Consider the following 27,122-nt stretch of genomic DNA (forward strand, 5'->3'; position numbering starts at 1 on the left):
GGTATGGGAACCATAAGCACTCTCAGAAAGAACAAGGTAATTTCATAGCTCATGGTACCTAAGCATGAAAGGAATTTTAATTAAATATTTATATAGTACCGTAGATTCATATAGGGCTTTACAATGTTCAAACACAGATAAGGAGCACCAAACAATTTAGAACTACTCAATTTATATCGATTAAGAATAAGGTTTATTTTAAAAAATTGTGAATGGGGATCACAGATCAAATAAATTCTAACTTGTCTTTTCAAGAAGGAGAGAGTGAAGAGTAGAGCTACGAAGATGCTTTGCCAAAATTTTAGCTCTTCTGCTGGGTCCACTTGGCATAGAGACAATGAGCAAAATGTGTGTCTGTTTTTTCTATGCTCAGAAAATGAGGGTGGAAGACAGACTGAAGGAGAAAGAAATGTGCAGTCCCTTTCTTAAAGAGGAGTCTTATCTATGAGTTTCAGGTCTGCACACGCAGGGGTAGACATGGTGAGAGCTATATCAGTAATATTTCTGTCTAGTGTTTGGAGTTAGGTTTGGTTTATAAAGAACTCTATTAAACATACTTATGTTAATTTCCATTTAAAATTTTTTTTGCTAGCCTCTGTGGGTATTTTCTAATATTAAGGTGTTGATCAATCCACTTTTTCACTATTTGCAGAACAATAAACAGCAGCATTCAAAATGGATAAATATGAATAATTAAATCTTGCAACATCTCCCTTCCTTGAGATATGGTGCTGTTTCAGCCAATAAAGAGGGACACAAGAACATAGATTGTTAGCTTCAGAAAAACTCATGGATTTTTTTCCTTACTAAAATCTGAAATCTTTATGGATGATAACAACTGGATTATTTTCAACAGTTTACCATAAGATATTGTCACAGGACTGATTAGCTTGTGGAAACAGAAGGGAAGAAACTGAAGGAAAAAACCCTCCCATTAAAAAGACCTTACAGATACCATTGCTTTAGAATAATTACCAAACAAATCAGCCCAAGAATCTACTACAAGTTCAGAGAATCCAGACTCAAACAAGAAGCAAGGTGCATTGCTTTCCGTGGGGGCTGCCACAAGAATCCACAAAACAGAAATGAAGGGAATAAACTGGACTCTCTTCTTTTGCCTCAGGAAACACCCCTCATACCTGAATTTGAGATTTGGGGCGGGGAAGCACTTATGTTTTCTGGGGCTAGATATGATGTAAATTTGCATTTAACAAAAAATGGTTTAGTGTGCGTGTGTGTGAATGTTTTGATTATGTGTACCTATATGGGGAATTTATATATTTGTAAATAGTCTGAGTGGGAACTCCCTGTTTGTGGCAACTAACATCTCAGAGACATTAAAAAAATAAATCCCACTTCTTGCCACATGACAAGTGCAGCAGTATTCAGCCATAATCTGAATTAAGCCAGGTCACCAAGGCCTGATTATTCAATATCCAGTATATGACACATTCACTTACTTTTAAAATGGTTAATTTTGTCCATGTATCAAAGTTTTATCACAAATAGCCAAATATTAAATATGTTTGTTTATGGGATATTGAGTGAAATCCTGATCCCACTGAAGTCATTGTCAAAACTCCCATTGACTCCAGTTGTGCAGGACTACGACCCATTCTCTGGTTTTGATGTATTTAATTCAGTTTGGGCCTTATGATAATTTGTGGCTAGGCAGAAACTGTGGGCTGGATTCACTGGATCTGTATGTAATATATTATATATGCACATTAACAATTTTCTCCTAGCTGTAGAGTGAAGGCAGGTACACAATTCAATCGATCCATAATGTAGAAGAATCCAGTTTGAGGAGATACCTCAATATTGATTCAAAAATGATATTAATAAAATTATAACTTAATTTTTTAAGTTGTTACCAACTTGTTTGCACCTCATGATGAAGCTACAAGAATGTTATAGCCAGGATGCTGGGAAATATAACAATACATATATTTAGCTAGTTATTTTTACGAAGTGTTAAAGCTAAGCATGGAAATCCCATATGGTTCTACTTCTCTCTCCCCCAAGGACAAGCAAACAAAGAAAACAAAACTTTGTAAGCCTTCATGTTTTAGGAAGAAACATCTGAAGAGAATGTGGGGTATATCAACACAGCAATAAAGTTGACTCTACCAACCCGGACCGTTTTACAAGAAATCTTGCTTGTGTTCTTAACAACTTTGGAGAAAAACATGTGTAGTTGAAGATGTTTTAAAGTTCTGTTTATTTCTTAAATGCTGAAATGACAAACGCCTTTGGATTTAGAGGAAACCTTCACCCAACTCAGGAAGAAAAATAATTGTTCCAAAAATTGTCAAGAGTCAACAACTTAAGCTAAAGACTTCCTAAAAGTTATTTAATTTTGAAAGACTGTTTTGAGAAATAAAACCTTTTATATAAAGAACAGGCACGTTTGTGCTTTTTGAACACAGAATTTCATTTCCTGTCAAACTCTATAAAACTGAAAGAATATCTCAGCAAATAGACTGAATAAAAAGAAAGCATTAAAATGAGCTTTGAAAGTTATCTGATGCTTTCCTGCTGCAAGAACAAAGCCTATTAAAGAAACGTTGCATATTCATTAAACAGACTACATATTCAGGAGCTGAAAGTGTCATAAAGGAAGACCAACCCCAAAGACATGAAGCCACTGAAAGGATGACAGCAACCATCTTTGAATCTAAAGATGCCTGAAAGAGGTGTGTTTTCCTATAATTTCATGAAAATAAGAAGGGTATACAAACTCTGAAGAAAACACCCCCACACATACACATCCCCTATAAGAAAAAAAATAGAAGACTCAAGAAACAGCCAACCCAAAGAAAACCTTTCCAAGACTTCAGGTTGGATTGGTGAGAGGAAGTTAACTAAGACACTGCCAAGAGATTAGATTTAAAACTCTTGTAATGATTTTTGGGATGCTGAAATGCTGTTGTAATTTAAAAGACTAACAATTTCTCCTGTTAATTACTAAGTGGTTAGACCATGCACTCCTACAGAGGAGACAGGGGCTAAACATTAGTAAACACAGAGACAGCAGGATGTAACTGGATTTAAGATTCTTAATATTAGTAACTGGCCTGTCTAAAGACAGCTTCTTAAAAGGCTTCTAATTTAAATATCTTCTTCGATTTCATAGGATATAGTTAAGATTGCTTACCTTCATAGAATCATATAAATTAAGTCCTGGAAAGACCCTCAAGAGATCAGCTGGTCCATTCCCCTTCACTGAGGCACGACTAAGTATTATCTAGACCATCCCCAACAAATGTTTGTCTAACCTGTTCTTAAAAACCTGCAACGATGAAGATTCCACAGTCTCCCTCGGTAATTTGTTCCAGTGCTTAATTACCTTTTATGGTTAGGAAGGTTTCCCTAATGTCCATCCTAAATCTCCCTTATTGAAATTTAAGCCCATTACTTCTCCTCCTGTTCTCCTTGAATGTCCCCCCTCAGTTTCTCTTTTCCTGTGTACTCTCTATACCATTATCCAAATCATTTATAAAGATATGGAATATAACCAGACCCAGGAAAGATGTCACTCCATATGCCCTTCCAGCTTGACTGTGAACCAGTTAAGTTTTGTGATAACTACTTTCCGAGTGTAGTTTTCCAACCAGTTGTGCACTCACCTTATAGCAGGTTAGTCTAGGCTGTATCTCCCTACTTGACTTATGAGGTCATGTGAGACAGTATCAAAAGCCTTACTAAAGTTGAGAGATATCACATCTACTGCTTCCCCTATCCACAGGGCTTGTTACCCTGTCAAAGAAAGCTATTAGGTTGGTTTTGACATGATTCGTTCTTGACAAATCCATATTGTCTATTACTTATCACCTTATTATCTTCTAGGTGCTTACAAATTGATTCTTTGATTATTTGTGCCATTATCTTTCCAGGTTCCAAAGTTAAGATGACTGGTTCCCTGGATTGTCCTTATTCCCCTTTTATAGATCAGTACTTTATTTCTCTTTTTCCACTCCTCTGGGATCTCTTTCGTCCTCCATGTGTTCTCAGAGATAATCACTAATGGCTCAGAGGTCTCTTCAGACAGTTCCTTAAGTATTCTAGGATGTATTTCATCAGGCCCTGCTGACTCAAAGACATCTAGCTTGTCTAAATAATTTTACATTTTTCTTTACCTATTTTAGCCTCAGATCCCATTTACACTGATGTTCACTATGTTAGTCATCTGATCACTGCTAACCTCTTCAGTGAAAACAAACAAAAAAGGCATTTAACTCTTCGGTCATTGCTGAGTTTTCTGTTATTGTCTTTCCTTCCTCATAGAGTAATAGACCTACCTTGTCCTTGGTCGTCCTGCTTCTTTGCCCAACTATAAACTGTTTAGGTTATTATTAATTACAAGACAGGCTTCACATGCCCTTAAATTATTTTGCCCATACATAAACAATTTAAAGTACCTAATGAGATACTAAAATTCACAATAATTGTGGGAAAAAATAAACTTTGATCTTAACTTACCAAGAGAAAAATGCCCCCCGAAGCAGTTCATTCTCAAGGGTGTTAAATGCTCTATTAAAAGCTCCCCACAGAGAGATGCTCAGAAGAGATTGTAATGGAAGTAACCAGTTTATAGTTTGTGTTCAGTCATTTGTGTTGTTTTGTTTAATGTTTTATTTTCCATGGTTAATAATTGTGATTATTTTGCTTGGGCTTAATCAAGGTGTGTCCTAAGGTTCATAAAGCGGCTAGTGGGAGCCACATCCCTGAGTTGGCAGTAAGAGAAAATAAGTAAAAGCTGGCCTATTGTTTCTTGTTTCTCTAAACTAAATATTTGTAGTAATTTTTAGAGTAAAATAACTTGGCTTCCAAAAATTTAAAACTACCCCTTTCAAACTCCACACAATCCTTCCCATGAAGTTTCTTTTCAAGTTAGGAATATCAGCTGGTGAAATTGCAATATGCTTCTCATGAAATGCAGTTTGATTTGTACACATGCTTGTGTTTCTCAGTTTTGTAGGTCATGATGCTTAAAGGATGGAATACTGATGACAGGAAGATTTTTCTATTAGTTTATATGTGAATTATATCAAATATTTTAATGTATATGTGTTGTCCATCAATTAATAGCTGCTTACTAAAGAGCTTGCATATTGTGTTTATATGTTATTTATAGAGTAGCCCATCTTTTATTTATATACAGTATAAGTAACACAGTGTTCACAATTTACAGTGTTCACAATGGGTGAAAAAAGAGTGAAGTGACTCTTCAGGGTAATTTAAGTGAAAAGAGTTTTTAAAAAGAAAAAAGCTTTGTCCAGAATGGTTTTGTAATTGCATGAAGTGAGAAGAGGTAGCACATCTCAGAATAAAGCAAAGAGGAAAGCAAAAATGAACAGAGCTGTCCAAACAGAGCAATTTAATGGATTATCATTTTCCATAAAGCTTCCCATTGTCCTCTCTAAAGTATATGCTGAATTTACACTGCTGTCATATTCCACTCAGCACATCACTTCCCCTATAGTTAGCCATGGTATCCAAAACACAGACAGTAATGATGAGGCAATAGTGCAGGTCAACTTGCCCCTTAATCTGTTAGCATCCCTAGAGCCCATCAGTCAGGTTCCAGTAACTAACACTGTACAGAAAATAAGATTGGATGTGATTTCATATTTAGGGCCAGACTCAGATACCTTATTCATATTGAATAGTACCTTTAGTGAAGTCAGTAATATGCTGACAAGTAAGATGCTTCTCGGTGTGAAGAAGGGTATCTAAATCTGGCCCTATATAAATAGTTCTTATACATTGTTACTGTACATGATAGTAAATGTTGAACATCCACATTTAATTTAGGAATTAAGGTTTATATTGCAATAGAATGAACCTTGTGCATGTTCATTAATGGTAAGTTCTGTGATCACTGTTTTCCCTTACAGAATCAGAATGCTTCCTACTTACCAGTGCCACTGGAAGAAAAGTGAGATTCATAGCTTCTGCAAGCCACAGAGGACAGGACATGCCTTATACTGGAGCTTCACAAGGTATGATAGGCTATTCAGACAAATTTAATATTTGTTTGTTCTCTAGTTGTATAGTGTTTGACACTTGTGTTACATACATATTCTGATTGCTAGCATTTGTAAGTGTAATATATAAAATAATAGATTTAGCACAACTATCTAGAAAATAGTGTAACGTACAGTATATGTTACCTGACTGCCAAATACAGGCCTGGGAAGAAATTTTATCCTAAATTTAGGGATTTTTTGCCACCCTTTGGAACATGAAGCAGGTATAGCTGTTAGGTTTAAATGTGTGTATCTTCCATGGTTCCCTGTGATTGCAGATTAGAGAAGGTGTCCTGGCTCATTATAGCCTTCTTTTTCTTCTATGTTTCTGAGTTGAGCCAAAAAGGAATTCATAAAAGAATCCTCCACCATTATTTTTTCACATGAACACCAAGTTGGTGATATGCCTATTTCAGCCCTACTGCTGCTTGTGAGTCTTATTTGTTCAACTTAAGACATATTCAAGGCCAGTCTTACATTCCTGAGAATGTGTGAGAACTGACTGGGGGCATCTGTTTGCAAAGACAGCAGCTAGTAAACAATATATTTATTAAAAGAAACAACCCAGATGTACAGAAAGGACTTCCTACATCCACCTCCAATCCCCTTTGCAGTGAATTGAAATAAAATGATAGAATGATGGCAAAAGGTAATTAAAAAAAACCCTGCATTTTGAATCTTCTCAGATACAATATTAAACCATTATTAAAAGGAGAAGGATGGCAGGATGCAAAGTAGTCTCCAACAAACGCATATTTTAGTGGTGCATTTTGGAATTTTAATACCAAGTTTAGTGAGGAAAAGAAAGTCAATTTCACTTTTCAAACAGACCGCAAATGCATTTGCTGGAATTTGCTGACCCAAGAAAAATCCACCTCTGTAACATATGTCAGACCTCTCTCTAGGTCCTCACATTCAGGCTATATCTAAATCTTGACAATTCTTTGTGCATGGATCTCTAAGAAATCCGATTTACCCACAAAGCTAGAACTCTTGTCCAGGTTCTCATCTTGGATCTTGATTACTGCAACAGCCTTTTTCTCTGGCTTTGACAATTGCAATCTTGCCTCGCTTATATCCATTCAGGGTGCTGCTGCGAATAGTTTTCCTAACCTGTTGCTTTGACCATGTTCTCTCTCTCTCTCTTTGTATCCCTCCACTGGCTCCCCATGCTCTCTCATAAAGAGAAGCTGCTTGTCTTTAGTTTCAAGGCCCTTCATGGCCTATCTCCCCTCTACCGATCATTTCTCATTTGCTATTAAGATCTCAGCTCTGACTGGCCCATGACGACAGCCTCCATTGCCCATTTGTTAAATTTTCAAACAAGCAACTTTGTGCTTTCTCCCATGTTGTCCCTCACACTTGGGAGGAGTTCCCCATAAACATCTGCAAAGCTACCTGATTATCCTCCTTCAAAGTCTCCTTTTCCGGGGTGCCTACAAAAAACTTGACAAGAGTTAAATTGCTAGTATAGAGACCACTACCTATCATGCTGACGAACACTGTCTCATTGTTTCCTTGTACTCCATCTGTCTGTATCCAGATGGTCTCCCTTGTTTTATGCTTAGAATGGGGAAGGGACCTTCTTTTTGTTCTGTTTGTGTACGGCACCCAGCACAATGGGGTCCTGGCCCATGACTAGGGCTCCTAAGTATTATAGTAATACTAATAATAGCAATATGCAAACTCACTGGATAATGCAGACACTAGCATTACTTTTATTCTGCAGTTTGTACAGAGCAGTCTGGAATTTGAGATGTGCATAAGTTCCAAATTACACATTTCAGCTGTGGCTAACAGGGTAAAGACAGATAAGAACTAAAGATTTGCAGCACATCCACAAGGCAAGAGATTTCTAAGAATGAATTTACTAAAACCTGTGACATGAAAATATGCTTCACAAGAAAGAGCAATCATATGCTCCATGCTTTAACTGAAACAACATTTAAACACCTCAAGTGTCCTTTCTATTTTCTATCCCCTAAAGCAGCCTCACTTATAATAATTACCTCCTTAGGAAGGTATCTGAATTGGGAGCATTATCCAGCGTTATAGAGACATGGTGATACTGCTTATTGCACTAGATTTCACACTGAAGGAAAACACAGTTTTCCATTCACAAGACATTATTCAGACATCATTTTTCATCATCCCTTCACACATAAAAGAAAGCAAATGGCTTGTATTTGATGTCAGGAGAACTGTAGGAATTTATCTAAATAGAATAAAAAGACAACTTGCAAAAGTGCTGAGCATCGAGGAATTCCCACTAAGGTCAATGGGAGCTGCTGGTTACTCAGCACTTTTGAAAAGCACATGATTTATTTAGGTGCCTAAATATGAACTTAGGCTCCTGTTTTTTAAAATCTTGTCCTTAACCCACAGCCAGTTTTATTTCTTTAGGCCTGAAACTACTATTGCCAAAATGGACCAGAACCTGAATTTTAGATTCCTACTAAGGTAAGAACATAACATTGCCTTAGGAGATTAACACTGATGCTATGATATCCACATCAGCCTCCTGGGCTGGGAGGCCAGGGATATAGGCAGAAGAAATGCATAAGATTGCAACTTGTTCAAATAATTAGTCTTACAAGACACTACAGATTGGGCATCCTCATCTGCAGGAGGTTGCTCTGTGCTTGGATGGAGAAATACTTTACCAAAAATTTTAAATTTAAAGTTTCCTACTTCTACAATTGTCTACTGGTTCATATTTTCTCTCACCCTTTTTGTCTAGAGCTCAATGCTAGCCACTGTCCATAAGTCAGCATTGCCAGACATGCAGTCATGAGAAAGAGAATAGTTTATTAACTGATGATTTGCTTTCTCTTATTAATATGTCTGTACTTCATCTCTCCTTGCTCTTGAGGAATACGTATTTCAGTTGCTCCCAGCAGAGCTATTAAGTTTTATTTAATGTTAGTTCAGGATTAGTCAACTTTACAGCTATGTAGAAACACGTCTCGAGGGGCAAGTCAGAAGGGCAAGTCTGAGGTCACTGCCCATGTCTGACAGTCTTGAACGCAGCCTGTGTAGCTGCTGGGCAGGACGTAACCCAGAAGTCAGGATTACCAGACAGACTGTCTAAGAGATCATAGAATGTATTTCACTAAACTGCAATTCCAGTAGCAGAGGTGCAGACTCAGTTGTTTGTTGCTGAGGCACTCTGCTGTGAAAGAGCTTTGAGCAAAGAGAAAAAGGGACTCCCTCTCCGCCATCCCTCAAACAAAGCAGCACCACTATTACACAGCAGCACAATAAAACTTACAAAAGGCTGCTCAATTTCTCTGTTGCTTCTCAGAAGCTTTTTCTGCACCATCCAGTCATACACCATCTCCAACACACACAGAAATTTCCCAAGTGTTAAGGGGATCAAAAAAGTCCCAAATTTAAGAATGAAATGCAGATGTCAACCAAAGAGCACTAGTTATTTGCAGTATAATGCAGTTTTCCCAGCATACAGACAGTAATATTAATTTAATAAAGGACCCTACTGCCTGGAAAGTTACTAGTTTCGAAAAAGAAGTACATGCCAGGTAGAAATCTCTCACTTGCCATATCTGGAATTTGGATGTTTTCATGGATGACCAGGCACTAGACTCCCACCAATTTTTAGTGAATAGAGGAGTAGCCAGTCTCCTTCCAAGATGACTCCTGGCAAACCATTCTGGATGTTAGTCCTTCCTTTCTCTCTTCTTCTTTCACTCTCTCTTTCCATTTTGCTTTTTTAAAAAGTAATAAAAACACACCACTACTGACAGTCTGATCTAGCTCAGAGTATTAGTAATGGGATTCAGTGCCTTTTATATTAAAAGTTAAAAGTAAAAAATCAACAAACAGTAGTTTCAGGAACTATACCTGAGCCACCCTACCAATTTTTGTGGTTTCACAACCCATTTTCTTAATTTTTTAAAAATATTTTCTCTTCCCTCTTGCTATGTGACAGACCCACACAAACAACAGGTGAAACTGTCTATATGGGGGAAATATTGAAGACTGTACACAAAGTACTGTCAAATGCTCACTTACAGGCAGAGGAAAAAACAGAGAGAATAATTGTTTTTCCTCACATCTATTTATGTTGTAGTAATCCTGGGTGTTACATGTAACAAAAGTCAATAAAAAAATAATCATACTAAAGTGTGCATGTGCCTTTAAGTTATGATTTCAAGTCCAACTCAGTAGTGTTCTTAACATCTGATGGCTTTTGGTCAACATGAAATGAGTTGGAAAGTAGACTCTTCAAGTCTGGATTGAGGCTTATGTATATTCCTTTAGTCTTCTCAACCTCTCATCTCTCTTCCTAACATCATGAAGAAATTATTTCTCACTTCATGGTCATTTGATTCCTCAACTGGCACCCACTTATGGAGTGTAGTCATCCTTGACTAAGAGCTCCATGGAGCTACTGATGGATTTAAAGGACACATTTTTCTTACAAATATACAAGAAAACCAAAACAAGTTGATCAAAATACTTTTACATTGATCCATTAAAAGTTTGAAAACTTACCTAAAACCAACATTTTAAGTGGGGAAAGTACTTGATTTGAATGTTGGTTTTAGGTAAGTTTTCAAACTTTTAATGGATCAACGAAAAAGTATTTTGATCAACTTGTTTTGGTTTTCTTTATAGGCAGACAGGTTCTAATTTGTAAATATGTATATTTTAGGGATTATGATAGGTGTATGCTGATTTGGTGGTAATTGTCTATATTGCTTTTGAAACTGATCAGCTAAATTAGTTCTGCATTGTAATATTATTTGTACACAGATCCAGCAACAAACCTGTTAAAGATTAGGGCTTGGACTCTGAAAATTTCAGTTTTATTCCTAGCTCTTCCAAAAACTCTTTCAGTGGCTTTGGCATTTGGATATGATAATCACATCAGAAATGCTTTAAGCAGACAGACAGATCTTGGGCAAGTCATTTAACTTCTCCTTGCCTCAGTTTCTTCATCTGTAAAATAAGAATAGTAATACTTATCTCACAGGGTACAAGGTTTATTTCATTAATGTTTGTAAAATCATTGGAGATGAAAAATGCTATAGAAAAGAGCCAAGTATTATGTGAAACATAATTATGAAGGTAGATTAACTACACACTTACTCCTCCTAAGAACCAGTGTTCCTCTGAAGTGTTTAAAATGACGAAGGAAATGTTTCCACTAGGAATGTTTCCACTAGCAAAAAGCTAACACTATTAATGCATGTCATTAGCTTGTTCTCATTACTCCTACCTGCTTTAGAAACTTCCTTTGTTCTTTTAAATAATATTTGTGCTAAACAGTCTTGCAAAATGTTCATAAAATCTTCATTTCAGGTACACAAGTCTACCTCACTACTCTTCAATATGACACTATTGACAATTCAACTTTGTTAACTCGCCCATAAAAAAAACACCCAGAAGAACTACCTGTCCAAAACACATGGCTGAGTACAATTTTACAAAGTTCCCCAGTCCTGGAAAGCACGACTGGATAGGAAAGGACATGACTACTACAGAGTAACACTTCCTAACACACTTTTAGGTGTTTAGGGATGTATTTTATCTTCATTTCCCATGTGCCTATAAATAAACAAAACCAAGTACTTTTATTGTTAAATAGAAAATTATTTTTTAAAACTAATTTGCACTGTTTTAATCCAAGTTTGTATCATTCGGAAATTATGAAAAATAACTGGGTTTTCCTTAAAATGTGCCGAAGTTTCTGGTAATCTGGTGACTTTGGCATTTGATTTAACAAGACATTTTCTGCCGTGGTACGTCCATAATCTGCAAGTAAAACCTAAAATGCCTCCTCACTTGAGTTTGATATTATGTGGCACTACATCTCAACAGTCTTGTGTTTTATAACAGTGACTAGTAGAGAACTAGAAGCAGCCAGCTAGTTCAAAAGTAATTTTGCCAAGTCTAAATTGCTAACCACAGGAAATTCAAGATCCCACTGTCCTGTTCTCTTTAAAATGGTTAGATAAGAATTTAAATATCTGAATGTTAATGAAGACTTTCTTTGGTAAAAAATATTATTCAAGTTTGAAAAGGCTAATATCACAATTTTATTTTTGTCAATTTCAGAGCCATCCTCCAAACACAACTTTACAAAGACCAAAATATTGGCCTTGTTCTCCCCACAATAAATACATAAGTTTATTCATTTCATTTATTTGGCCTATTATCTAGCCTTTTGTAGTGTCTAACATAATTCTATTTATGGACCATTTTCCTTGAGCCACAAATCATAACATTTAAACATGAATATGTTCATCCTCCTTTAGGAATATTTTGTCAAAAAGTTGGCATTGTAAAAATGTATGTTTCAAAATAATATCAAGACTTTAAAACTTTGCCCAGCCTGTAGTAGAGAATGACCATACACATTTCCAGCACTATTCTATTCAGTCTGAGAATAAGATGAAGCTACATGAAGGGTAGGTTTCTAAATGACATCCCCATCTCACATTTAGAGTTGTATACACTTTAACATTAAGGGAAAACTCTGAAAATCTCTTATGTAACCTTCGTCTCAGTGGAGTATTTTTAATGAAGCGATTATGGAGGCCTCTGAGTTCTCTATCCCTATGTTCATTGCTATGTATTTCATGTGCTATATTTAGACTTCTTCAGGCTTCCTTTTCTGAAAATAAATTTATCAGATTGACTCTCCTTGCTGCCAAAAGGTGCATTATCTTGAAATCATAGGGCTCTGCTGTTCCCATTTCTGTTCAATCAGTTTCTGAATGATCATAGTACTCTCCACTAAAGATACAGTATCACTTTAAAATACAGTCTTTAATGAAATGCAAGGTAGATTCCTGACACTGAGCTACATTTGAACTAATTTACCATATGCTCTCATCTATCCTATTTATGTATTCAGTATGCTTATCCTATAAGGCCTATTTAATCTAAGAAATATTAAGAAAAATAAGCTAATCCTTTAGGACTTCCTTTTAGCTGTTTATAACTCCATTCATAGTGATGCAATATGTACTTTAGCAACATACACTAGGAATAAAATACAGAAAACATGCAATGGAGTAATTTATTGTTTACTTTGTGAAAATCCTAATAAAGGTAGTTCTTAAAGTGAATGTATTTTGGGTATTATATGGATTCTGATACATATAATTTGCTTTAGCTGACAGACTAACTCATACCTATATACTTTGAAGAAGTGTTATAACGATCAGTTAACGTAAGTAGAGTGCTTTAAAAACAAAAATTGCTAAGAATGCTCAGCTATACTATACTGATATTTCTCTGATATATCTCTTTTCTGCTTTCTCTTCCAGATCCATTACAGAAAGAACCACCCCACTTCATGTTCTCCAGAGAGGTCCCCTGCTTCATTGAGATTCCATGTCAGTACACAGATTTATGGTCATTAGAAACAACCTAGTTTAATATCAAGTATTAAAGAAATTGAAAGATCTTGCTCTGAAGCAAACGCCATTTATCCAGTGAGTAAGGAGAAAATGGTGTCCAGGGGCTGAGAGGATGGAAGCATTCTGTGCGAGTAAATTTGGAACACACTCAAATGTCATTGGTTTAAAATGCACTCAAATAACCAAACTTGTGAAAGCTTCCTTGAATGAGCTCATTTCTATTATAAGGTAGAATCGTTGCAGCTTACTTTTGTCATCTTAGACCAATATCAACATCAAAGGATCATTCTAATAGAGTCACAAGCACCTCTACATATCCTCCTAAATTCCCCTCCATGACCTTCACTAGTATTCATCTGGTATCTGTTGTTTTTTACCAAGAGAAGTGCCTCCTAGTGCATTTGGAATTCTATTATAATGTGAATAACACTGGCTACTATTGGAAGTACAGTAGGAGCGACCAGCAGCAGAAGGGTGACAGAAGTTGAACATAGGGACATAAAGATGAGGTGTGGAACACCTTGAGAAAGAGAGATTTTAGAAGAAAGGGGTAAAGCCTACAAAACAGACACTGAGTTGGAATTTGGGTTGCTGCCTCCAAATTAGAATAGGCTAGGGGCTGCCTGGTTGTGATACTTGCAGAACAAAGAGTAAAGGAGTAAGGAGAAGGGTGGGAGCCTGATAATACAAAGATTGAGAGGAAGATACGTGGAAACAGGAGTACAGCTGAGAGGGAAAGTGATGAAAACCTGGAAATGGGAAAGGGGGTAATGGGAATCTGCTATCACAAAGAGGGAGGAAATGGAGAAGCATGGGCATTTGGAAGCTTCGGCAATGAGTGAATGGGTGTTTGGTCAGAAAATATAAAATTTACAAGTTGGGGAACAGGGAAAGATAGTAGCCTAGAACATTGGAAGGAATTGAAAGCACTTTGCAGGACAGGATTAGCATTCAAAAGGACCTTGACAAATTGGAGAATTCATCTGAATTCAACAAGATGAAATTCACTAAAGATAAGTGCAAAGTACTTCACTTAGGAAGGAAAAATTAAATGCACAACTATAAAATGGGGAATAACTAAACAGGTGGATAGTACTGCTGAAAAAGATCTGCATGTAATAGCGAATCACAAATTGAATGAGAGTCAACAACATGTTGCACTTGCAAAAAAAGTTAATATTCTGCAGTGTATTAACAGGAATGTTGTATGTAAGACATGAGAGGTAACTCTACCAATCTATTCAGCACTGATGAGGCCCTCAGTTGGAGTACTGTGTCCAATTCTGGGTGACACACTTTCGATAAAGATGTGGACAAATTGGAGAGAGTCCAGAGAACAGCAACAAAAATGATACATGGTTAGAAAACCTGACCTATGAGGAAAGGTTAAAAAAACTGGGCATGTTCAGTCTGGAGAAAAAGAAGACTGTTGGGGGGGACCTGATATCAGTCTTCAAATATGTTCTCCGCGTTTACTGAGTGTAGGACAAGAAGTGATGGGCTTACTCTGCAGCAGGGGAGATTTAGGTTAGATATTAGGAAAAACTTTCTGACTATAAGGGTAGTTAAGCTCTGGACTAGGCTTCCAAGGGAAGTTGTGGAATCCCCATCATGGGAGGTTTTGAAGAACAAGTTGGATAAACACCTGTCAGGGATGGTCTAGGTTTACTTGCTCCTGCCTCAGTGCAGGGCGTTGGACTTGACTTCTTGAGGACTCTTTCAGCCCTACATTTCTGTGATTCTAAATGTAAATTACTGCTATTATTATTTTATTACTGGAGTTCATTAGCATAGAATGAGGGTACAAAAGGAAGTCTGGAACGACAGAGAGGTGAGATGTTAAAAGGCTGAACTGTGAGTGTGGATGGTTTGGAGGTAGAGACAGAATTCACAGAGAGGGTTAGGGAAGTCTGAAATTGCAGAAAGTGCAAGTGGACAAAAGGAAGATTCTGGGTGTCAGGGCCAGCTCTAGGATTTTTGCTGCCCCAAGCAAAAAAATTTTGGCCACCCCTGCTTCTTTTTTGTGCCTCCCCGCCCCTGGCTCCACCCCAACTCTGCCCCTTCCCCAAATCCCCGGCCCCGACTCCTTCTCCGGGCATGCTGCATTTCCTCCCCCTCCCATTGCTTCCTGCAGCTCCCCCCCCCGCAACCCTCCCTCCCTAGCTCACCTACGTTTCGCCTGCTCCCCTAAGCACCCCACTTCTCCCCCCTCCCTCTCAGGTGAGAGAGAGGCAGCATGTTCAGGGGAGCAGGCGGAGCAGAGGTGAGTGAGGGTGGGAGCACAGGAAGTAACGGGGGGGGGTAGAGGAACTGTTCCCCACCCCAGCTCACCTCCTCTCCATCACCGCCGCCTCCCCCGAGTGCACCACCGCTCAGCTTCTCCTCCCTACCTCCCAGGCTTGCCCCACATGAAACAGCTGTTTTGCACGCAGCAAGCCGGGGAGGGAGTGGGGAGAAGTGGAGCGGCGGCGGCAGTACGCTCAGGGGAGCAGGTGGGGGCACATTTCTAGGGGCGGCATGGCCGGCACCAGAATGCTGCTCCTCGAAATGTGCCGCCCCATGCACCTGCTTGTTTTGCTGGTGCCTAGAGCCGGCCCTGCTGGGTGTAATGAATGTGGAAATAATAGAAAGGAACAACAGAGAGATGGAGGAGAGAAAGACAGGTGTCTGGAGGCAGAGAGCCTACAACTGTGTGGGGCTAAGCAAGTATGTGAGCAGAGAGATTAAGCAGAGAAGAGCCATGTCAAAAAGATGAGCAACATAAGCCAAATAACTTCTCAACAACATGAAGGACAAAAAGCCTATGTGACTCTGAACTTCAAAATGCTGCCACTGATGATGGAAATATTCTGTTCAGATGTTAATAATGTAAGCAAAAGTTCCTTTCAGTAAATTAATCGTTATCACAGGAGGGCTAATCTTAACAGCAAGTGACACAAAAGACTGAGACAAAAACGACAGTCTAGGAGTTGCCATATTTTCTCTCCATGATGGACACTAATTTCATTTGGATATCAAATTATCTTTTTGTGTGTTTGTTTGGTGCTGCTGTGTTCCAGCCTAGTGGCGGCTGCTTTAAGTAATGGTGAAGTGTGTATAATTACATATAAGAACATAAGAATGGCCATATTGGGTCAGACTAATGGTCCATCTAGCCCAATATCCTGTCTTTTGACAGCAGCCAATGCCAGATGCTTCAAAGGGAATGAACAGAACAGGGCTATTATCAAGTGACCCATCCTCTGTCATCCAGTCCCAGCTTCTGGCAGTCAGAGGCTTAGTGACACCTAGAGCATGGGGTTGCATCCTTGACCATCTTGGCTAATAGCCATTGATGGACCTGTCCTTCAGGAATTTATATAATTTTTTTTGAACCCAGTTATACTTTTAGCCTTCATAACATCCCCTGGCAATGAGTTCCACAGGCCGACCATACATTGTGTGTCATGTTTGTTTTAAACCTACTGCCTGTTAATTTCATTGGGTGACCCCTGGTTCTTGTGTTATGCAAAGGGGTATATAACACTTCATTTTTCACTTTCTCCACACCAGTCATGATTTTATAGACCTCTATCATATTAGTCATCTCTTTTCCAAGCAGAACAGTCCCAGTCTTTTTTCTCTCTCCTCATATGGAAGCTGTTCCATACCCTTAATCATTTTTGTTGCCATTCTCTGTACCTCTTCCATTTGTAACATAATATTTTTTTTGAGATGGGGTGATCAGAACTGCATGCAGCGTTCAAGGTGTGGGCATACCATGGATTTATATAATGGTCTTATGATAGTTTTTGTCTTATTATCTATCCTTTACCTAATGGTTCTTACATTCTGCTAGCTTTTTGACTGCCATTGCATATTGAGTGAATGTTTTCAGAGAACTATCCACAATGACTCCAAGATATCTTACTGGAGTGGTAACAGCTAATTTAGTCTCCATCATTTTGTATGTATTGTTGGGATATGGTTTTCAATGTGCATTACCTTGCATTTATCAGCATTGAATTTCATCTGCCATTTTGTTGCCCAGTCACCCAGTTTGTGAGATCCCTTTGTAACTCTTTATGGTTTGCTTTAGACTTAACTATCTTGAGTAATTCTGTATTACCCCAAACTTTCCACCTCACTGTTTACCCCTTTTTCCAGATCATTTATGAATATGTTGAACAGCAGCGGACCGAGGGGGACACTGCTATTTACCTCTTTCCATTCTGAAAACTGACCATTTATTCTTACCCTTTGTTTCCTAGTTTTTAACCTGTCACTGATCTATGAGGAGACCTTCCATTTTTTTCCATAACTGCTTATTTTGCCCAAGAGCCTGTGGTAAGGGACCTTGTCAAAGGTTTTCTGAAAGTCCAAGTACACTATATCCACTGCATCATCCTTGTCCACAAGCTTGTTGACCCCCTCAAAGAATTCTGAGTGTGAAATCTTCCCCCACAAATCATGTTCTTCTATGTGTCTGATAGTTTCAACCAATGTACCTGGTACTGAAGTTAGTCTTACTGGCCGTAATTGCCAGGATCGCCTCAGCCTTTTTAAAAAATTAGTGTCACATTAGCTGTCCTCCAGTCACCTGGTACAGTAGCTGATTTAAGTAATAGGTTATTACATACCACATTTAACATTTCTTCAATTTCACATCTGAGTTGCTTCAGAACTTTTGGGTGAATACCATCAGGTCCTGAGGATTTATTAATATTTAATTTATCTATTTGTTCCCAAACCACCTGTATTGACATCTCAGTCTGGGACAATTCCTCAGATTTGTCACCTAAAAAGAATGGCTCTGGTGTCAGAATCTCTCTCACATCCTCTGCAGTGAAGACCAATGCAAAGAATTCATGTAGGTTCGTCACAATGGCCTTGTCTTCCTTGAGTGCTCCTTTAGTACCTCAATCATCCAGTGGCCCGACTGATTGTTTGGCAGGCTTCCTGTTTCTGATGTACTTAAAAAATTTCTGCTGTTAGTTTTTGCTAGTTAGCCTTGCCATAATTACTCCATTCTGACTTCAGAGTTAAATTCCCTTAAAAACCCTATTTTAGAATTTTTTTAAAAAAAGAGAGAGAAACTTAACCTTTAAAGTGCAATTTTGCTCTGAAAACTGAAAATGGCATAATGGGATTCCATATAGCTCAATAATTCCATGTCAAATTTTCTCAGTTTACAAGTGAAAAGATGTTTTTTTTCTAACTGATAGACGTGCAAACTGATCCTGAGATCGGAAAGTCAAGCTATGTTCTTTTTAGCAGTGATAACAATTCTGCAGGCCAAATTCTTCTCTCAGTTACTCACTGGAATCCCACTGTCTACAACATATACATCAACTGTCTTCAATAGAGTAAATGAGGGTAGAATTTGGCCCTCCTACTGGCACTCAGTTAACAATTCTGTTCATGCTCCATGAGTCTACTTTCCCAGAGGTGTGTTGGCTCTGGAGGGCAAACAAGAGTAAAATTTAGTAAAAATTCACTTTTCCACTAGAGTAAGCACATCTCATTCTAAATACACTAAAGAAAGATAGTCAAGAAAGAATATGACTTTCATATTAAGTTTTGAAAGATCAAACTGCTCATCAAGATAAACAACAAGTAAACCTACATACTCTCCTCGTCTCAGATCAGTAAATGAAGATAGCCGAAAATATAACAGACTAGGATCACATAGACCAAAATATATCATCTAGAGTTCAGCACCTGGAGCCAATTCAGTTCTAAGATTTATATTCATGTTCAGTTACGCCATGTCTACACTAGCACTTATGTCGGCAAAACTTTTGTCGCTTGGGGTGTGAAAAAACACACCCCCAAGCAACATACGTTTTGCTGGCATAAGCACCTGTGTGCACAGCGCTGTGTTGGTGAGAGATGCTCTCCCACTGACAAAGCTACTGCCGCTCATTGAGCTGGTTTTATGTCGACAAGAGAAGTTTCTCCCATTGGCATAATGCAGCTAAACGAGCGATCTTCACGGGCATTTTGAGATTTGTAGATTTTGAGATTTCTAAGACACCTCACTTTAACACAAAAGTAATTAGTTGAAAAATCTTTTTTATATTTGCAGCTATTTAAATAGTTCACATTATGTTCTGTAACTTTAAAACAAATTTGGATCCATACAATGTAAAATACACTAGGTTACGATGAGGTATAGTAAATTAATTTCATGACAGGATTCAGATGATAATTATAAAATCATTTGTTCACTGCTCTTGTGTTTTATGATGTCATCAGAACTGTTCATTTGTATCATAGAGTCACAGAACCATAGAGTTAGAAGGAAACACAAGGGTAATCTAGTCTAACCCTGTCAAGATGCAGGATTTGTTAGTCTAAACCCCTCTTGAGACCCACTTCCCATTTGACATCATTCCATTAATAATTACTCATTGTTTGCGGTTGTCTAACCAATTATGTATCCATTTAATGGTAGTTCCACCAAGTCCGCATTTCTCAAGCTCACTTATCAGACTATCATGTGGGACTGTGTCAAAAGTCTTGCTAATGTCCAGGTATATTACATTCACTGCGTTCCCCCGATCTACTAAGGAAATCAAACGGTTTGGGCATGATTTCTCTGTAAATCACTGTAGGCAGCCATTATTTTTCCTTTAAAATATAGTTATGGTGGAAAATCCTTTTTTCCCCCTCCCTGGAAGTTTCCATAGGAAGATTTTTTTATACAAAAGAAACTTTCTGTCAGTGGGGACGTTAACTATAGCTTTCCCAACCCAACCCCTCCCCACACACTTTAAAATAATGGAAATTACCTTTGAATACAAAACTAATATCTAACTGACCAAAATAAGTGAGGACATCCAAAGTTAAGGCTCACTGTCTGGGACTTGCTCTTGTATACCTAAATATTGCTGCAAATGTTGAAGTTAAGATCATCCGCTGTTGTGAAACTCCCATGCTACAACCTGGGCACAACAGAATGAACTAAACTAAAATTACAATGAATTCTCCTGTTTTTGTCCATTTAATCTCAGATTCTCAATGTGGTTTTTCATGCAATTTTTACTTTTGCAGTACATTAACACATTGATCAGTCATATATAAAACTGAAAATCCATATGAAAATCCATTTGATAGTAACAACAGTCAATATAGCTCCCAAGTTTGACATCACACCTGTGAAATAAGAGCATTTGGAAACAAACACAATTATAACTTTAAGACATCTAGTCTGACATTAAAATCAAAATGTCAGCCCATTTGGAAGTACTGCATAGTGAGCAACAAAAACTTTTTGCAAAAGAACAGGGAAAAGGAAATCCAAGAGACGTGAATTTGATGGGAGTCTTTTTTAAGCACATACCTCCGACAAGTAGAAGAAAAGAAATCCATTTTGGAGAAGATACTGAAAGAGCTTGATGTCCACCTGGCAAATTTCTTGTGCTGTTTAAAAAAGGAAGACGGTTTAGATGATGAACCAAGTCATATCTGCAATATTACCACTAGTGCCAAATAAATATGTAAATAAAAGTAAGTTTTGTCCTCTGTGTTCTCCATTAGAAAGATTTTTCCTTAAAAAGGCAGCAAACCCCCACCAAAACCCCGAGTAAGGCATCTGGCCTTTAAAGCAGAGCCTCTGTTTGAATATGGGAGGAAAGCTGTACACCCCTGCAACGCTGGGCTCTGGCAGCCCGATTGCCTGGCTACTGTGCTTTAACACTAGACTCCAATTTGTGTTCTGCACTAGTGAACAATAAGACCTCAAGTAGTTAGGTCTAACACTTCTAAATGACAGTTAAGGAACTCAATGCCTTAATACAATAACAGGCAAACAAATACAAGAAGTGGCAAACATCCAAAAAAATAAGGCCGATAAAATCCATCCTCTAAAAAAAATGCTGTGTTGCCAAACAGACCTGACTGCAGCTTATGAAAGATTTTGTAAAATCCAAAATTGGATTTCCTGTTCTATCCCATGCTTAGTATTAACTACTAAACAGGCAGGTATAGGATTTATTTATTTGTATATTTATTTATTTTTAAAACCCCCACACAAGATAACTGACATAAATGAACTAAGGTCTATGATTAAATGTTCTGCCAGCTTACCTGATAAAACAAGAATTTCTGATGTATTACAAGAAAGAAAAGCATCCAGAAATGATGTTGATGAAATGCTCTCTAATGAAGTTGTTCATATTTCCAGTTCCAAAAGATTAACAAGTATTTAGAATTGCTGCATTCTCACTGGGAAAAAACAGAGACCTCTGCAGTATCCTCTCTGCCTCATCCTCAGCTTCCTGTTCTGAAGCTCACTCTATGGTACCTAATAGAAAACAGCAAATAGCTTTGTGGGGTTGCGGGGGTGGGGGAAGAGACAGAGAGAGCCTTCACCTTACGGGACAGCTCCATCTACTGGCAAAATGAAAGAACCAGCTGTAACCAGCAGATTTTTTTTTTTTAGAGTCTCTTTGGCCAGAATAGCATTTTGGACAAGTCTGTGCATATCTGTTCTAAGGATCCACATTCCTTCAGAGAAGAAACAAAGAGCAAGGATTAAACTAAGAAGTTAATTGAGTTTGTCTGATTTTTAAAAACGAACAAAATGAAACAAAATTGTTTTGTCGTTTAAATTTTCACTTAATTTTAAAATATTGGATACTGTTTACTTCTGAAACATAGGGACAAAGAAAATAAAACAAACCTCTTGGGAATGAATGATTTCTTTAAATCAGAGTCACAGAGTTTATAGCCAGAACGTACCGCCAGCTCATCTATTCTGACCTCCTCTTTTGGGGAATGATTTCTTTATATCAAAATTCATTGTTGTGATTTATTATGATGACACCAGAAACCCTTCAAGTATATGTTGCTATGCACTTCACAACTGACTGCTATTTGTCTCACCACTGCATTTGAATGGTAAATTTACCATTATTTAGCTACAGGATCATCAAAAACCTTAATATGCCAGGATGTGATTGATATCACATCCGTATGTTATGCTGCCTTGTCAGTCAAATGTATTGCTACACACAACTGGGATGTTAGGTCCACATGTTGCAAGGTTTTAAAGTAACAACTGGGACACCAAATCTTTAAAAAAATTATGCATTTTTAAAATTCAAACTGCTAAGTGACGGTACCTTCCAGTAGAGCAAACCCACAACTGCACTGGCTCCTAGCTTTATTTTTACTATCAAAGCTAAATCTGAGAGCATTACACACTTCTAGTTTTGTTCCTTGACAAAAAATGAACCGTTAAAAACTGGAATAAGCACAGGCAAGTGCTTCTGAAAGTCATAGCTTTACCTAAGCTAGGGTACCGTGGGTTCAGAGCAACCAATTATGTTAGGGAAGGGGACAATGCAGGGCGGGATCCTAGCAGTGAGCAGACAAAGAAAGGGTGCTGCGTGGAAGAAGAAAAGCTGAAAATAATAAAGCATTTATTTCATTATGTAATATATGCATTTGGCAAGTGCAGATAAAAAACAAATAAGCATCCATGTACAATGAGGCTGTCCTGTTCAATATTATAGATATCAAATGTTTGAAGGTGTAATTCATTGACTCTAAAGAGTCTGCAGATAATTGGAGCCAGCAGAATCATTTTACATACTGTCTTGATAGGGCATTTCATGTCTTATTTTATATACTAGCATCATGGGATTTTTACTATGGCTTAAATTCTGCTTGGACCCAAATCCTATGTGGAGCTGAGCTCTTTCAACTCCCATTGATTGCAATGGGAGTCAAGATACTCAGCACCTCATAGGAAGCATCCTGCACCTTGCCGAATCAGGGCTTTACTATCCATCTTTAAATATTTACTAATACTTCAATATCGTGAGCATTTTTTCTAACAATTACAATAAATCCATCCCTATAAACATTTAAACATGCACTGCAAACATTAACATTATTATAATTATAATCCTCAAGATTCTAAATATTTAATTTGAAAAAAAAAAACCTCCAAACCAACATTGGTTACTGAGCTTTAAAAAAAAAATGATGATTTTAAGCTGCAATAGGAACACAGGAGGAAAATTCAGTTTCTGAAGTAGAAAAGGATAAAATCAATAGTAAAAGAAGTTGTATTTGAAGCTCCTGAGAGGGTATTACAAACAGTGTAGGGGAAACACATTTTAAGAATACCTGGGCTGTGTTCCTTTAACATTAATGTTATTTGCACTTTTGAACTGTGGTGCTCTACAAAAAGATGTATATGTATGTAAGAATGTTCAAAATCATATCAAGAAAGGCTGCTGAAATTAAATATCTTGTCATGTTGGCATCCATCTTGAAAGGAGGTTTAATTTCAATACCATTCTTTTAGACAGTCTACATTGTTTTAAATTTTTTTTATTGCTTATGAAAGGTCCTACACTGACAACATTGGAAACTGAAGCTTTCTGTGCATAGGGCAAGCACAAAATGGACAGTAGCTGTAGAAGCTTTCCCCCTTGAATGTGCCTCAATTCTGTTGTAGAAAGAACATATTCTGCAACAGAATATTCTGTTGCATATTCACTCTGTGCCCCTTCTGCTGAGATCACCAGTAAGATCACTGATTGTGAGCTTGGCTTTTCTGAGATGAACATTGGTCCGCTAGTCATTCTATGTAGGCCACTGAACAGTTGTCAAACAGTTCAGGTTGGTCACAGACCCAGAGGTGGAAAGATACATAATTCATTACCAGTCCCTGGAATCAAACTTGCATCTTAATTGCTAGGTTCTTATTTAGGTTTAACCATTTGCAGATTCATCTGAATTGTCTTTTTCATAAGTTCTGCAAGGTCCTTGAAACACCTGCAACAGATCAGTTGCTTGTAGTGAAAGGAACACCTTTTGAGACAGAATCTCCCCCAAGATCTGAAAGGTCTGGCAAACACAGTCAGTATCACACTGTTGCCGGAAGTAGTGCTTTTTAGGGCCGGTATTTCTGAAAATGACAAAAATGCAAGGCAGTGGCAAGTACATATTTGTAGCTAGGTGAAGTAGCAGAACACCCACCCCTGAAGCTTGTAAGTATAAACTGTCGGTCTATGCTACAAGGTATTCCTTTTATTACTTACATATAGCACTTTAAATTTTGTCATTTTCAAAATGAACTAAATAAGGAGACACTAGAATTCAGATAAATAAATGCAGGCAGCACAACACAAAAAGATCCTTGTGTGAGGTCTTGAACTACCTGCTTTCTATTTTAGTTCTGTACTTTTACTGACCCTAGCCTACTCTATATGGAACACTTTGAATTTTCCACAATTTAATCACAATTTTAGAAGCACTCATATTAATATACTGTGAAGGTGTCCAGTGTTCAATAGGTCTTGAAATGACTTCTTTCCTCAGGTATCAATGGTGGAATGTAACTGGGTTCAAAGTACTTAAAGGACCTTGTTAAAATACTGCAAGCAAGACAAACTTTTTTTTAACTGCATTATGAATTTCTTGTAGCTCCAGTTTTGTCAGAGAGAGCATATAATAAGGTGCTATAGTCTAGCTCCACCGAAGTTCAGTAGCTTTTAATGACAGATGGAGTACTGTGGCTTTAATACCACTCACCAATTTGCCCCATAACTATTCTATGCCAAGCTGTCTGACCAGCAGTCAGAAGGCTCTACCATAGCAAGTCATTATAAACAGTTACAGAGTTTCTACAGTGTAAATCCTTACTGTATATTTAATATATGAAACCTATATATTCTGCCCCAGTTCAGAAAAAGTTTTATGGATTCCCCTCATCATATAAGCTTTTCCCACAAGAAGATAAAAGTGGTGGTGGTGGTGGGGGAGAGCTTGTACCACCTTATGTTAAACCACTTCTCTCAACAAGGAAGACACTGTTTGTATCTAGTTAAAAATAAGTTTCAAACGCCAGCAACTTTATGATACATAAGTTATTCACCATGACAAAAATTTTGCTCATTCCTCATTGCACGTATGCTGAAAACCCTTCCCACCTATCATACAACGTGAGTAATCAGATTCCAAGGGCCTGTGTGGCAGAACTGATGACAACAGGCTACATCAGTGACAGCAAGTGTGCCTCTTGACTCTTACTAGAACCCTGAGGCTGCAGTAACTCCCATGTTTCCAGTGCCTCTTCTCCACAAGCAACAATGGCTTGTGGCTTTGCACAATGGAAGATCTACGAGACAGCTCCCTTTCTGCTCTTCTCCCAGTCTTGTTCTGACTAGAGGTCTGCTTGGGTCTAACTTTAAAGCCCTGCCTGAACCTGACTAGACCACAGCCAAGCTGAACCTGATCCAAGGACAAGCATGTCAGCTTGTTTTCATACCTGACCAGAACCCAAAACTTCTAGTCAGGTCCTTTTGAGAGTCTGGTTGCAAGGGTCTAGCTGCGGGCCTGGCCTCTATTATTTCCTACCCCCACTCCCATGGCCTGATCTCCCATCTCAGTGCAGGGCCGTGCACCAGAAGGAGTGCAAGTTGCCGCCTCCTGGGCCGCTACCCCCAAACCTGTGTCATTGCCACTGCTGCCACTTTGTCCTGGAGGAGGCTTCCTGCTCCCCATACCTGTAATCCATCTCCAGATGCCTCCTGCACATGGGATTGGCATGGTGGCAGCTGTGTGCCCTGTTCCCGTCAGCAAGCTCTGCCTCACTGAACTGTGTGTGCCGCAGAGTGAGAAGCACTACAACTTATCAGCCCACTCACCCCACAGGGCAGCCAGGCAGCGGTGGCTGGCAGGAACAAGGTACGGAGCTGCTGCTGCGCAAACCCCATGGGCGGGAGGAATTGATTAGAGGCTACCAAACCCAAAAGTGTTAGATTGTTTTCATACCTGACCTGAACCCAACATACGTTGTCAGGACCTACTAGGTTCAGGTCAGGTTGCAAGATTCTAGTACAGACCCATCCTCAAGCACCTCTGAGCAATTACGTGAATGAGCATCTGTGAACCATGATCCATTATATGGAAGCAATGCACACTTCACGCTTAAGTGCCCCCAGTTCTGCCCTACTCCTGCTGCACAGAAGAATCACACTAGTTATGCTGCATTTGGGAAGAGTCCCCTGTGGTTGAAAGGGAGCACACATTGCCTCAGAGCATAAATGGGTAAATTTGCCAATATTACACTTGGAGGCTGCCACTGCAGTGCAGCTCCCTTTTTTATGATCTGTGCCATAAAAGCCAGGTTTTGGGTCCTTTTATGACTTTCCGACTCCACATCATCATTTCCACTGTAAACTGGAAAACCTAATGTATAAATCTGAGGAAATTTCTAGAATGATTTTTCAAAAGGTGTGATGTTGAGCAATGGCAGGAAACCATGCCACCAGCAATACTGAAAACTCTGTGTACTTCCTAGAGAAGGGGCTGAGAACAACAATTTTGTCAGATATAGATATATATAGATATAGATATAGATATATAGATATATATAGATATAGATAGCATACATTTCAGATGGCAGTGCATTAAAAGATCTCCCCATATTTTTGTAGTCTTCTGATTTCTCTTTTGCTTACTTGATGTTCTGGGGATTAAATCTATTCCAAGAGATGCACTTTCTTTGAAAAATGGGGTGCAAGGAATCTATAAGGCAACCCAGGGCAAGAAAGAGAGAAGATCTAGATAACCTGATAGGTTAGAGATAGAAATGACCCAACTGATAGTATGAATAGTTCTGCAGTCACAAAAAAGCTATGGAGGCAAGTACGGTTGGAAGAAAACCATCGTTGCTGGATAACCAGAAACTGGAAAA

The 27,122-nt window shown here is 38.3% G+C and overlaps 1 protein-coding gene across 2 annotated transcripts in view; it reads right to left on the reverse strand.

Annotated features, from left to right (window-relative positions):
- Positions 1-27,122, reverse strand: part of LOC125645228 (sodium channel protein type 1 subunit alpha-like) — a 189,263-nt gene that overhangs the window by 158,674 nt on the left and 3,467 nt on the right. The window contains exons 2-3 of one of the 2 annotated variants that reach the window (XM_048870503.2): positions 21,494-21,710; positions 20,748-20,827 (exon numbers count right to left, since the gene is read on the reverse strand). The gene's annotated coding sequence lies outside the window, so the exon portion shown is untranslated. The remainder of the gene's footprint in view (positions 1-20,747; positions 20,828-21,493; positions 21,711-27,122) is intronic. The other variant, XM_048870506.2, reaches the window with a different exon arrangement.

Source organism: Caretta caretta, chromosome 11 (assembly GCF_965140235.1).
Source record: "Caretta caretta isolate rCarCar2 chromosome 11, rCarCar1.hap1, whole genome shotgun sequence".
Taxonomy (NCBI): domain Eukaryota; kingdom Metazoa; phylum Chordata; order Testudines; family Cheloniidae; genus Caretta; species Caretta caretta.